This window comes from Perca flavescens, chromosome 10, assembly GCF_004354835.1.
Source record: "Perca flavescens isolate YP-PL-M2 chromosome 10, PFLA_1.0, whole genome shotgun sequence".
Lineage (NCBI taxonomy): Eukaryota > Metazoa > Chordata > Actinopteri > Perciformes > Percidae > Perca > Perca flavescens.
Window position 1 is genome coordinate 397,834 of NC_041340.1, and position 14,434 is coordinate 412,267.

Genomic DNA, 14,434 nt, shown 5'->3' on the forward strand with positions numbered 1-14,434 from the left:
CGTAACCCTTAAACAACATATTACTAATGCTGCCTTGAAGTGAGTCATTGTTGCCATGGTCAAAGTCAGAACCAGAGACGGTACGGACAACATCTGTGGCTCAACAACACATTCTCACACCCAACTCGTGAAAAAAGGACGTTCGGTCAGGACCCTTTCTCGTTCTTATTGACGTTAAAAGTCTCCTTTAGCGTCTCATGTAAACGTGCTTGGTCGCCACTATTGCCGTCCCTTAAAGCGACTCCAGCAAGCGGGGGAGGACGCCTCAAAAGCCGGGAAACGGCCGCGGGTGAAGTGCGACCGGCCGCGGGTGAAGCGCGACAATAACGGAATCGCGGAGGTTGGGTTTAGGAGAAAAACAACCGGGAAAGGACGCCTCAAAAGCCAGGAAACACAACGCCACACGCTGGGCGCAAACCAGAGTCTCCTGAGTGAGTGAAAGTCCGGTGTTTTCCCCTTACATACCACTTGCTAAATGTCATTCAACTGCGGTTCTCCCCAGTACGTTAAATTAAATACGCCGAAGGGTGCCTTTTTCATCGCATCAGACGCTGAAGGACACTGCCCAAACGTACTTATTTTACGAGTTAGGAATGAGAACGGGTTGGTCTCAACAGGTAACGGTACATCAACGTGGAGAGCTGTGAGTCCGAGCAGCTGACAGATGTTTAGGCTTGTTACACGTTATATTAGCATTCAATTTTATCAACTGTGGAAGGTCAATTGTAAGGTACTTTTAATTGAGTATTTTCATTTTGTTATGTTGTGTATTTGTGCTGTTTCCTGTTTTATTTTGGTAGACTGTTTTTCTGTCTTGTCATGTCTTATTTTACTTCCTGCCTTTGTATTTTTTGTGATTGTCTGCCCCACCCTAATTTGTTTCACCTGTTCTTGAACCCTAGTGTCGCCTGTCTCCTTGTTACTTCTTGTTTTTAGTCTCTGTATTTTCTTTGTCTGTTGTCAGGTCATTATTTCTGTTTTGGAGTTCTCTGTGTTAGTCTTTCCATTTTGTCTCAGCTTTGCTGTTTCCTGTGTTTTCCATGTGACTACTACCACATTCTGGATTATTTTCTCTGCTGTTTTCTGGACAGCTTTTGTTTGTATGGATTTGGTTTATTAAATCTTCAAGCTCACTACATTGCCTGGCTGTCTCTGCATTTGGGTCCTACATTTCTCTGAGTTGTAACAATTTTCTCTTTCTTTATATTTCTACTCCACTATAATTCAAAGTCTTACTTCACTATTTATATAGCTTTAGTTACTTTGCAGATTCAGATTAATCCATCCATCCATCCATCCATCCAATGATAATGTATTAAAGTGGATAAAGATAAGACTTTGTTGAACCTGTGGTGAAATCAATAAGCTACCTGCCAAACAGGGGCGGGTCTAGATGGGGGGGGTGGGGGGCAGGGTGAAAATGATTGTCCCCTCCCTTCTGCCCCCCCCCCCCAGTGGGATCGCTTTAGATTTTACTTCTATCTATACAGCTGGCGAACGTAATTGTGGGTTAGCCCATTGCTGTTTGACGTTTTACCTTGATTAAAACAATTATACCTAAAATAACTCCATGAGTATGTTGAACGATGTTGTAACCTTATAACAGTAATGTTCCCCACCGAGAATTAGCGTGACCTAATTGTGAACATAGCACTTAATGTGAAGCTGGATCAATCTATTGAAATGTATCAATACATTAGATCTCTGCTGTATTATGGTGTTGTAAGTGGCATGTAATCAATGACAAAATTATGCTGTGTGGCAGAAAGCAAGCTTTATTACAGTTACTGAGTATTATTCTTTCTTTGACATTGTATGATTTACAATTACTCTCGAACATATAATCTAATTATAAAAATTCTCTGGGTTTGAACATTATTGGAAACATTTGGGACCTAACCCTTCAAGACTGTTCCTTCATCAGTGTAATGTGTGAGAGTGATGTAATGCCTCCGTTCATCCTTTCAGGGTGGAGCCTGCTGGAGTCAGATGGTTGACACCAGGTCTGAGGAAGTGTAAGTGTGTTTCACATTTCATTTATGGAACTGTGACATCACTCATTGAACCCTCTGATGTCATCATCAAAGTGCTGATTGGTTAATAACTGCAGCTGTGTTGTGTCTCGTTCTCTCCGTCAGATTCCTGTGAACTCACACTCGACAGAAACACAGTGAACAGAAACCTCAAACTGTCTGACAACAACAGGAAGGTAACATATGTGAAGGACCAGCAGCCATATCCTGATCATCCAGAGAGGTTTGACTCCAGGCCTCAGCTGCTGTGTAGAGATGGTCTGACTGGTCGCTGTTACTGGGAGGTCGAGAGGAGAGGAGGTGTTCATATATCAGTGAGTTACAGAGGAATCAGCAGGAGAGGAGACAGTGCTGACTGTGTGTTTGGAGGGAATGATCAGTCCTGGAGTCTGATCTGCCATGATGTTGGTTACTTTGTCTGTCACAATGACAAACCAAGACTCCTCCGTCTCTTCCCTACCTCTGCCTCTGAGAGACTAGCAGTGTATGTGGACTGTCCTGCTGGCTCTCTGTCTTTCTACACAGTCTCCTCTGACTCACTGATCCACCTCCACACCTTCAACACCACATTCACCCAGCCTCTTTATCCTGGGTTTAGGTTTGGGTTATGGTCCAGGTCATATGGTTCCTCAGTGTCTCTGTGTCCTGTGTAGGACGGAGAGTCTCCTCCTTTCAGAGAACCAGACAGTTGAGTCTGATCAGGATCATCAGCTGATGTTAGTGAGGAGAATGTGGGTATCACCAATGATTTCCTGAATGGATTAGTTTCTACTCCAAACAGCTAAATGACATGTAATGCTCTTCGTCACAGCTTTAGTTCCTTCAGATTATGAAAACTAAATATACAAATTACTAGCTGCAACATTAAAGTCATCAGTCATTAGAAACCAGTAATATCATACTGATTATCATAGGGACAGACAGGCAGAGAGACAGACATACAGAGAGACAGGCACACAGACACACGGAGAGACAGACAGACAGGCAGACAGACAGAGAGACAGACAGACAGACAGTGAGACAGACAGTGAGACAGGCAGGCAGACAGACAGACAGAGAGACAGGCAGACAGAGAAGACAGTTATGTGTAACATCAACTCTAACTATAGTTTAACTTCTTTTGTGAATTTATGGTCAATTAAATCTCATTTAGATGAACTGAAACCTAATTTAGGAGTAAAATGTGTATAAATTATGACTAATGTAGACTATAGTTGAGAGAATGTAATAGTTGTAAGTTGATGAATGATATATTTAAATATGTATATAAATGTTCTTTTGTTTTCTTTATTGGAAGCTGTGGATGTTTAAAGGTTGAACTCTGATGAAATCAACATTGTAAATCATTTTAAAGACATTTGTCTTCATCTGGTGGAGACACTAAGCAGCACAGAGGGGGATGTGCATGATGGGAAATGGAGGATCCAACACGCTCACAAGTTTCTCATGCTTCATTTTTCTTTCGTTTGTTGAAGTTTTTGGCATTTTTGTTCCTTTTGTGTGACCTTACTTTTGCTGTTTAAAAGTTTTTCAAATGTTGAAGTTTAATTTTTTTAAACATGTAGTCACCTTTCTCAACGTTTTTGTTGCTTCTTTAACTTTGTTGTTCCTGTGTCTCTGTTGTTGACGTGGAAGATAGATCAGTACATGTTGCTGATGACCTGATCAAACAGCTCAAGTTGATTTCCTTTCTCCAGCCGTCAGAAAACAAACTGTCATCGCCCTGCCCAGCGTAGAGTCCCATAAAGAAGAACATATAACCGTCATTCAAATAAAAGAAGTTCTCTGCTTCCTACATGGAGTTGAACTCTCCTTTATTTATTCATTGGGACACATTTAAAGCAGTCCAAAATAAATATATTGAATATAAAGTTGTATACCATGGTCTGGGTGAATACTCAATTCTGATTGGCTGCAGGTTATCACGATTAACAAATTATTTATTTTTTAATTTTTTAAACACAATACAACTTGCGTTATTATTCCGCCACATTTTTGTCCCGCTACTAGTCATGGAGCGTTGCCAACACATGCACAAAAAATACATCAAAACGGGTGTAATGACGGGGAATGGTGTGCTATGACTTTTCTAAGAGATTTGTCACACTGTTTTCCCATAGACTTTAATGAGAAATCTTCGGGAAATTGCTTAACATCGCTCAAAACAACCCCTCTTTGGGGCCATACTGTATCGCCATACTTTAATATAGAAAAATAATTGAAAGTTTAAACTGAAGACAAGACTTTGGCCTTTATTGGGCTTAATGGGCATTTTGATATCAAGCACAGTTTCTACCAAATCAGAGTTTATGTATTGTCCAGTTTTCAGACCGTTTCTGATTTTCCAATGTGTGTGTATGGGGTCAGAATGTTGAGAGCTAGAGGGGAGGACAGAGGGGGGAGCTGCAGTACGATCTTCTGAAATCTTTCCAAACAAATTGCTCTCTACCCTACAGTTTTCACTCTTCATAAATTGTTGGTCAAAATGTAGGAAATCTTGTGCCGTTCACAGACATGTAACTATGGAATCTACCGGACTTAAACTTTTGGCTCTGTTCTTACCAACTGCTGATAGGTAGACGGTTTCCTGTTTGTTACCTGCTCGGTGTCCCATATATGTGACACCACAAACGTAAAAACCACATCAATGTTCATTTGCAAAAGTTTTATCTCTCTGGTGATGATAATATTTTGCCATTTGGACCCACGGTTTTTGAATTACAGAACAAACTTCAGAGGAATAATTATCATTAAATGGACATGTTTTACCCATTATAGATACAGTCCCCCTCCCTCCTCCACTCCTTCAGTGTACAAATCACTTTAGCAACACGTACTACCACAGGAAGAAGAGAAAAGGCGAGGACAAGAAGAGGAGGGGAAGAAAGGAGGAGAGGAGAGGAAGGAAGGAGAAGAGTTGTTAGTGTTATGTGTCAGCTAACATGATGTCATGCTGTACTAACTGACCAACTGATTGACTCCTAACTGACTTCAGGCCTCAACAACTACAGCTGTTTTCACAGAGACTAGACTGTATCGCACCTTAGATAGTCCTGTTTCTAGCTCAAAACTCCTAACTCCTATCGCTTAATGTTTAATATTATTGTTTGAATATGTTTAGTATGTTTTATGCACCATCAGCAGTATGAGATGCTTACCTGCACTCAAAAAAATAATTCATTGGATGAACATGATTCAATTATGCCACCTAAATTCCCTCAATCAAGTTAAGTCAAACCACCTTTACCATGTTATTTGAACACACGTGTTGGTTAAACATAATATTAGTGTGTGCATTCAACTCATTTGCATATTGTTGAATTTGTTTGTTTTTAGTTAATTTAGTTAAATCAAATCAAGCTTTATTCATCGTTGCATGTGTATAGTGTATTAAAACAACAGAATTCAAGTTGCCACTCCAGATCAGTGCTTTTAAAAAGAAATTAATAAAATATGGAAAATATGTAACAAACAACATACATTTCACTGTCTCTTTTCTCTCCCCCACACACACACTCACCCACCACATATACAGCACATGTATTATGGGATACAGGCATTTGACTGACATCCTCCCTCCCAGACAACACACACCCTCCCGTACACATATGTATAACATAGCAGCAGGTTTCAGCATAAGATTAAACGGCCTGGCCCCGGAGTATTTGTCCGATATCTTAACACTGCGTGAGCACAACCGGTCCTTGCGGTCCTCAAATCAGCTGGTTTTAGAAGTCCCGAGGTCCAGGTATAAACGGTGGGGTGATCGGGCTTTTGCAGTTGCTGCTCCGAGACTCTGGAACAAGTTACCCCCTGAAATTCGGACGACTACAGATGTAGCACTTTTTAGGTCTAGACTTAAAACGTATCTGTTTAAAAAGGCTTTTAATACATAGTAGTGGTGTGACAATTTCCCTCCCCTATTTTCTATGTAACCTTTTCTGATTTTATTGTTTCTATATGTCATTCTTTTTTGTATGATATGTTATATGATGTGTGTTTTAGTCTTGGTTTCTGATGTGAAGCACTTTGGATACCTGTTGGTGACTGTAAAGTGCTATATAAATAAATGTTGATTGATTGATTGATTGTTGGTAAGATAAAAGTTCACAAATGAGATAATGTCCAGAAGTAGTGTGGTTGTTCATGATGGGATGGGGGATGGGTTGGGGTGGGAAATGACCATTATTGCACAAGGTTATTGTTTGTTCAGTGAATATCAATTTGAGTGTATTCTACACTGGTCAAATAATTCAGTAGAACAAAATTCCACCTTTACATATCAACTCATATAAGGTTTGTTGGTTATAGTGATGTCAGTGTTGAATGAAATGGGCCTGTTTCAGGAAGGATGTTTAACAACAAACGGACCCCCAATGTCAATCTTGCTGGTTTAATTTGTGTTGTTTTCATTCCTAGGACAAGAATGTATTGTTTCTATGACCAACCATGCATACAAAATGACAACATGCAAATCCATTTTACATTTTTATATATGCAACATTGGGCTTAATGTCATCTACTAGGAGTAAATGTACAGCTGACAGATCAAGGAGGCCACCCACATTCGTGTTAAAGACTTGAACAGAGACAGAGGTTACGATCTCCCCCCATCTCCCACTCCATCCACTGAGGAAGACGATGTGATTCAAAGTCCCAGGAAAAGCTAGTCAATTGATTGTTTTGTCAAACTACTGTTTCAAGACCAAACAACTTTCACACACTCATTGATTAAATTAGAATAAAATTGTGACTATTGAGTGGGTGCATCAGCACCAGCAACCAGCCAGTGCAGAATTTTTTTGTACTTAAAAGAATAAAGGTAGAGATGTCTAACGATACAAAAATGTCATGTGTGATGGTTAAGTTTAAGGACATACGCAGGTTGCACTGGCCCTGCGGAGTGGCCAAAATTGAGCAACTCCTCATTGAAACCTCACGTCATAGTACCAGGTGCATGTCAGGGCTTTAGCACTCGATTCCGGTGTCCTGGTAATACCAGTCCTGCATCCTTGAAGAAGTATGGAGACTCACAACAATATCTGTTCCTTTTAGAGTTTTTTGAAGTCTTAGATGGGAGCTTTACAGCTGTGAGCCTGTTTGGTTTCTTATAAACAACGAGGCTCTAGAATCTGGAGATGAGTCAGCAGTCAGCAGTCAAAACTGTCGTCTAAGAAAGAATCACTTATACATTTAAATACAGGCTAAATGAACTTGATTATAGGGCTATATAATGTTAAAGTGTGTGGAAGTATGGTTAAGTGTTTTTCAAAGCATAACATTTAATAATTGTTCATGAATTTATGATAAAACTCAATTTGATTCAAACTTCCATTAAGTTCATACTGTTTATATTGAGCATGTAGTCCAGTGTAGTGGACATGTCTGTCACTTTCTGGAAAAATCATGCCATTTACCTGATGAAGGTCTAATACCAAAATGTTGTATTTCTAAATAAATAATTGCTTGCTTAATAGTCAGTGTGCAGGATTCTTTCTAAGTTCCTGATCTGGGACCTTTGGTCACATCCAACGCACCTGCCCGACAAAAGAGGTGTTCAAAAAGCTTTCCTACGAGGCCCTAAGAGTAGAAACACATTAAAAAATGTTTGACTCAGGCTTTCATGATTCATGCATCAGAGTAGAATCTATAAGGCAGTTTTTTGGGGGGGGGTTGATACCTAGTTTTCACAATGACTTTTAGTTTTGTTGTGGAAAATCTCTTTGGTGTTCGGTGATGAAGCTGGAAAATATAATATAATATAATATAAAGATTGTCTGACACGCTGGAGTACGTTATTTTCTTTATTCTTTTGCAAAAGAAGGAGACGGTTTAACAGACGGACAAGCAATCTGGTTGAGGCTAAACCTTTTTTGATCATACACAAACAATGAATGCCATAAAACTTTCTATTGTCTAGTTTGACGGTGAGTGTAATAGAAAAAAAGAATTAAACTACTTTAAAGTAGATTTTCTTTCTTGGCTAAATTAAATAATGGATCGGTGCTTAAACTCCAGTACTTACCGATAGCAGCATTTTAGGCAGAATCAGAGGCTACTACTGGTATCAGAACATCTTGTTATGTTATATCAGCAGTAAGAGCTGCTTACCTGGTAATACCCTACTGAGTCCAGCAGAGGTCTCTCTAAGAGAGAGGGAGAGAGAGAGAGAGAGAGAGAGAGAGAGAGAGAGAGAGAGAGAGAGAGGGAGGAAGAGAGACAGAGAGAGAGAAAGGGAGACACAGAGAGAGAGAAAGAGAGGGAGAGACAGAGAGATAGAGAGAGGGAGACAGGGAGAGATAGATAGAGAGAGAGAGAGAGAGAGAGAGAGAGAGAGAGAGAATCTGTGTCACAGTGTAAAATAACTAATAATAATAATAATAACATGACTTGTTTCACTTCTCTGATGTTGGAGATCAGATGAATCACAGGAAAGTCTTTTATTGTGAAATCCAGCTGCTCAGTGACCGACAGTAACCTCCAGAGTACACAGTTCACTTTTCAAAATAAAAGCCTGGCCGGCAGTTAAATAAATAAATACTAAATGTTTTATTAAAGCTGAATCAGACGAATGCTAAATGCTTTAGGGTGTTTTATAAGACCAGTAACAACAGAAAGTTAATCTCCAACCATTCAGATGATCTATATTAATGTATTAATCCTTAAAATCATGCTTCATGTATTGTTTTGGACTGATAGTTGAAAAACGTTAAAATGAAAATGTATTTCCAGTGGTGATTTCAGACCCTTTTTAGGGGGGCTCAAGTCCCACTAAATTTCATCTCAGCCCCCCTAAAAATTATTATAAAAAACAAATTTATGTGTGGCAGGGTTGGCTCAGTGGGTAGAGCAGGCGCACGTGTACTGAGAGGTTTATGCCTCAACGCAGAGGTCCAGGGTTTGAATCCGACCTGTGATGGTTTCCTGCATGTCCCCCCCCCCTCTCTCTCTCTCCCCCTTTCTCACCTAGCTGTCCTGTCAAAATAAAGGTGGAAAAACCCCAAAAATAATCTAAGAAAAAATTTAAATTAATTTTCTAGCTTTAGTTTATTAGTTTATTTTAGCATTAGTGACAGAGGTCAAACTATGACAGGTTCATAAAAACAGATTTACACCTAGCTGTCCTGTCAAAATAAAGGCGGAAAAGCCCAAAAAATAATCTAAGAAACTATGACAGGTTAATAGAAACAGATTGAATATGCTGAGTGTCTGTCTCTGATGCTCTGCAGCCAAGGAACGTTTTATTTCTTATTTATTTATTGTTTACACCTCATCAGGGTTAGGGTTTTGGGATATAAGAAAAAATCACTTATAAATTTCAATTTAAATAGTCTATTTTAATAGCTAAATGACAGCGTGGTCTGACAGAATCCCGTGAAATGACCCCGAACTGTTAACGGCTCATTACGTGGTGATGGTACGGGATGTGTGGCCGCCACGGAAAACAACGCCAACGTAAAGTCAATGAGAAGATGACGCAGCATTAGGCCGGTTACACACTGGCTGCGTGGCGTGTCCGTGTTTATTTGGGCTCCCATGGTAACAGGTCGGAGCCTGCACACTGCCTGGGTGACACGCATGTCTCAGAAAACACGTGCATGCTAGAAATAGAACCGATGCCTATTTATCACGCGACACGCCAGCGTGTTGGAAGCGTTTCCATCAACATAGAACAGGAAAATAAGTGTATATGTCATTGAGACACTAGTACATTTAATAAATGACATGTTGATGTTTGAAATTATCGAGGTTTTGATATGAATGCAGATATATGAATGTTATTTAAATAAATAATAAGTAATTATGGATTTTCTATTATGTCACCTGTCAATCCATAAGGAAATATACTGGAGCCTATTTAGCTGATAATACTGCCGAGGTTGTCTCTGCTGTAATCAGATCAGAATATATTTATGTTAATGGGAAACATCCATGTGTCCAGACGAGGCTAGCAGCAGCAGCAGCAGCAGCGCTGCGTCAGACTCCTTTCTGGTGGGAAAAGACGTAGAAAACACCACGCAGGCAGTGTGTAACCGGCTTTAGGAGCGACTACAGTAGTATGAAAGCCCGAAAATCTGCATAGGTTGGTTGGGGGTTGGATGGGTCCAACATCACAGGACTCTCACCCAGGAGACAGGGTGATCGAGTCCTGCGTGTCACACAACTGTGAGCCTCCCTCCCAGGACCTTCTCCTGAACCCAACCGTCCCGGTTCTTCTTCATATTTATGATTAAACTCAATTTGATTCATTCTTCCATTAAGTTCATACTGTTTATGTTGAGCATGTAGTCCAGTGTAGTGGAGACCTTTAGAGGGGGGGGCTCAGCTCCTGATGAGAATGTGACCCTCCCCACCCTCTCCTAAATCAGTAATTTCACTGGATAACAATGAATATAAGTATTTATTATTATAACTGAGGATTTATGCAAAATATTGAACATATGAAAAAACTCCATCATATGAAATGATAATGTGTTGCAGTGAGTGGAAGGTAGAGGAATGCAGGTGGAGGCAGGCAGGCAGGAGATGGTTTGAACTCAGGAATTCAATATAACAAAAAACAGCAGTACACAGACTAGAAAACTCACAAAGTACTGCATAAACCGACGGGCAAAAACACCCACAGGAACACAAGTCACAGGGAAGAACACAAGAGGACCTGACGAGAGCCAAAGGGAACACAGAGGCTAAAGACATGAGGTGATGAGTAAACCAGGAACAGGTGAGACAACAGGTGAAACCCATCAGGGTGGGGCAGGACAATCAACAGAGGAGGGAACAGACAGAGACAGTTAACAGACTATCAAAATAAAACAGGAAACAGAACATAAACAGAGAAGTCACAACAGGGAAATATATACACACCACAATACACAACACAGGAACAGAAAACAACAGAATAAACCGACAAACACAGGAAAATACAGAAATCAATAATACAGGCAACAGAAACCAATAATACAGGCAACAGAAACCAATAATACAGGCAACAGAAATCAATAATACAGGTAACAGAAATCAGTAGTACAGGAAAAACGCCAGTGCTAATTTTAAGTTGTTTGTACCTGCTTCTCCTGCACACTCAGCTGTGTTTGAGGAATTTAAGCCAGTTTCTCTGACGTTACTTAGTGAGGTGGTACAACACATGAAACCTACCAACTGTCCCTTAGACGTTGTTCCCGCCAGAATGGTGAAGGAGGTTTTTAATAGCACCATTGGGTCGAGTCTTCTTACTTTTTTTAATTCTTGTCTTAGTTTAGGCTCTGTCCCGGCTGCCTTTAAACATGCTGTGGTCAGGCCCCTAATTTTGACCCCACTGTGTTGTCCAATTTTAGACCAGTCTCTCATCTGCCTTTTCTGTCAAAGGTTTTGGAAAAAGTTGTTTTTATACAGTTACAAGCCTTTTTACAGCAGAACTCTGTGTTTGAAAAATTTCAATCTGGTTTTAGAACACGTCACAGTACTGAGTCTGCACTGTTGAGAGTACATAATGATGTTGCCTTGTCAGTAGATGCACAGCACACAGCTCACAGCAGCTTTTTGACATCAGAGGCAAATAGGAGCTTTTCTGTCATGATTGGGGACCTCTCCTCATCAACTGCTCCTCTCTCTTGTGGGGTACCCCAGGGGTCCATTCTTGGCCCCATTCTGTTTTCTTTATACATGTTGCCTTTAGGGGCTATTATAGGAAAGCACAACCTGTCATTTCATTGTTACGCAGATGATTTGCAAATCTATTTGCCTATGAAAGCTAATGACAGTGTTGCACTGAATTCTCTGTTTAGTTGTATCGCCGATATTAAGTTGTGGCTTTCAGAAAACCTTCTTAATTTGAATGAAGATAAAATGGAGTGTATTATTTTCAGTACTTCAGGCACGCAAGATGGTCCAGCTTTGAACTGGGAGCTCTGGCATCCTACATTAGGTCATCTGTCAAAAACTTGGGAGTTACTTTTGATTGCAGCATGAAATTTGACAAGCAGATCAGTAATGTTGTTAAAATTAGCTTTTTCCAGCTTCGTCTCCTGGCTAAAGTTAAGCCTTTCATGAACAGGCATGATCTAGAAAAGGCGATCCATGCTCTTATCAATTCAAGATTGGATTACTGTAATGCTCTTTATGTTGGTCTGAATCAGACCTCCATCTCACGTCTTCAACTTGTGCAAAATGCTGCTGCGCGCTTTTTAACAAATACAGTCCAGGCCAAAAGTTTGGACCCACCTTCTCCTTCAATGTGTTTCCTTTTTATTTTCATGACTATTTACATTGTAGATTCTCACTGAAGGCATCAAAACTATGAATGAACACATATGGAATTATGTACTTAACAAAAAAGTGTGAAATAACTGAAAACATGTCTTATATTTTAGATTCTTCAAAGTAGCCACCCTTTGCTTTTTTATTAATAAGGGAAATAATTCCACTAATGAACCCTGACAAAGCACACCTGTGAAGGTAAAACCATTTCAGGTGACTACCTCATGAAGCTCATTGAGAGAACACCAAGGGTTTGCAGAGTTATAAAAAAAAGCAAAGGGTGGCTACTTTGAAGAATCTAAAATATAAGACATGTTTTCAGTTATTTCACACTTTTTTGTTAAGTACATAATTCCATATGTGTTCATTCATAGTTTTGATGCCTTCAGTGAGAATCTACAATGTAAATAGTCATGAAAATAAAAAGGAAACGCATTGAATGAGAAGATGTGTCCAAACTTTTGGCCTGTACTGTACACCTAGACGTGCACATATTACTCCAGTTCTTTACACTCTACATTGGCTCCCTGTGCATTTTAGAATAGATTTTAAGATTTTATTGTTTGTTTTTAAGGCCCTTAATGGCCTGGCCCCGGAGTACTTATCTGAGATTTTAACCCTGCGTGAGCACAACCGGTCTTTGTGGTCTTCTAACCAACTGGTTTTAGAAGTCCCGAGGTCTAGGTACCAACGGTGGGGCGATCAGGCTTTTGCAGTTGCTGCCCCGAGACTCTGGAACAAGTTACCCCCTGATATTCGCACTATCACAGATGGAGCTCTTTTTAGGTCCAAAACGTATCTGTTCTGTCTGGCCTTTAATACGTAGCAGTGGTGTGACAATTTCATTCTTTTGTTTCTGTGTAACCTTTTCTGATTTTACTGTTTTCTATGTTCATTCTTTCTATTGTATGACATGTGTTTCTGATGTTAAGCACTTTGGATACCTGCTGGTTTTTGTAAAGTGCTATATAAATACATTTTGATTAATGGATTGATTGATTTTGAAATTAAGGGAAATTGCAACAGAAATTGAATTGAATAATACAGGCAACAGAAATCAATAACAAGGCAACAAAAAAATAATAACACACAGGCAACAGAAATCAATAACAGGTAAACAGGCAACAGGCAACAGAAATCAATAACACAGGTAAGGCAACAGAAAGAAATCAATAACAGAAACAAGGGCAACAGAAATCAATAACACAGGCAACAGAAATCAATAACACAGGGAAATCACAGGTAACAGAAATCAATAACACAGGGCAATAAACAGAAATCAATAACACAGGGAAATCAATAACACAGGCAAACAGGCAACAGAAATCAATAACACAGGCAACAGAAATCAATAATACAGGTAACAGAAATCAATACAGGTAACAGAAATCAATAATACAGGTAACAGAAATCAATAATCAAGGTAACAGAAATCAATAACACAGGCAACAGAAATCAATAACACAGGCAACAGAAATCAATAACACAGGCAACAGAAATCAATAATACAGGTAACAGAAATCAATAACACAGGTAACAGAAATCAATAACACAGGTAACAGAAATCAATAACACAGGCAACAGAAATCAATAACACAGGCAACAGAAATCAATAATACAGGTAACAGAAATCAATAACACAGGTAACAGAAATCAATAATCAAGGCAACAGAAATGTCCTTAGCCATCACAATAATGAGGTAACTAGACTACTAAACACTAACAGGGCATTTTCTTTCTCACCCAGCTGTCCTGTCAGTAAAGGCCGAAAATGCCCAAAATATTATTTAAAAATGATCTAAAAATTAAAGAAAATGTGTCAAATAATATATATATATATATATATATATATATATATATATATATATATATATATATATATAGTCAGATAATGTCAGAAACAGCCCCCCACCTTTACACTGAACACAGTCCATCAACACTGTTCTGCTCATCTACCTCATGTATATTTATATCTTACAATTACAATTATTTAATTATTATTTATTATTATTTATATATCACCATTGCACTGAACTGCCTTGCACTATATTTATATTTTAATCTTAAATCTCAGACTATACTCATATTTCACTATTCCTTCCCTCTCGTCAATTATTATTTTACATTTCTTGTAAATTATATTG